The sequence below is a fragment of the Notolepis coatsorum genome (assembly GCF_963971535.1).
Source record: "Notolepis coatsorum genome assembly, chromosome: 16".
NCBI lineage: Eukaryota > Metazoa > Chordata > Actinopteri > Aulopiformes > Paralepididae > Notolepis > Notolepis coatsorum.
The window spans coordinates 73929045-73930258 of NC_140180.1; positions in this window are offsets into that span (position 1 = coordinate 73929045).

Here is a 1214-nt window from a genome sequence, read left to right on the forward strand (position 1 = left end):
CTCTCTCTCTCTCTCTCCCTCTCTCTCTCTCTCGCTCTCTCTCTCTCTCCCTCTCTCCCTCTCTCTCCCTTTATCTTGCTTCCCCTTGCTTTCTCTCTCTCTCTGCGTCTCTCTCTCTCTCTCTTTCTCCCCCCCCCTCTCTCTCTCTCTCCTATCCCCCTCCCCTCCCAGTGAGCTGTGGTGTTCCACAAGGAAGCATACTAGGACCGCTACTGTTCCTAATTTATGCAAATGACATGTCATCAGCTTGTGACTGCAACTTGTTCCTGTTCGTGGACGACTCAGCCCTGCTGGTCTCTGACAAGAACAAGTTACAGGTTGAAAAAACCCTCAGCTCGGAACTAGGCAAAATCTACATCTGGCTCGCTGATAACAAACTATCATTATACCTGGGTAAAACAGAGTCCATTCTCTTCGGATCAAATAACAAACTCAGCAAGACCGACGGCTTCTCAGTTACAGTGGGTGACAATATTGTCACAAGGAAAGATGAAATTACATACCTAGGTTCCATCCTAGAGGCAAATCTTTCCCTTTTTTGTATCCACTTTTTCTCCAAATTTTTCTATTTTTCTCCCATCCCAATTCCACTGTGCCAATTCTTCCCTCCCCTGTCTTGAACGTTGCTCGCATATGCCCCCCACTGGCCGGTTGTAGGGAGGATAGAAGCCTTGCATCACGTGTCCCCTCCGATACACGAGGAGGCAGCCTGTCACATCTTTTCACCTGCCAGCGCGGACTCTCATTGGCAAGGTGTAACGTGTTGGAGGCTCACACTACCCCCGCCATTTCCTGTCTCTGCTGTGCAGGCGTCCCCAACCGACCTGTAGGAGTCGCTGTCCACAACGTCCAGATTACCACCCATCGACTTCCACCCGCTAACTCTGCCAATTGAGTTAGTATGACGGCTGGCCCAAGCCGGAGGCAACGCCGACAGCCGGAGTCGAACCCGGTGTCTCTTGCGTTGGTGAAGAGTGCAATGTCCGCTGCGCCACCCAGCCGCTGAGGCAAAATGGCATCCAATGTAATAAATAAAGTCAACCAACAAACTCGATTCTTGTACCGGATCTCCTCTCTGGTAAAGAAGAATACCCTGAAGATTCTGGCAGGAGCACTCATTCAAGGGTACTACAACTATGCTTGCACCTCATGGTACCAAAGCACCTCAAAGGCGCTAAAAACAAAATTACAAACATCTCAAAACAAACTGGACA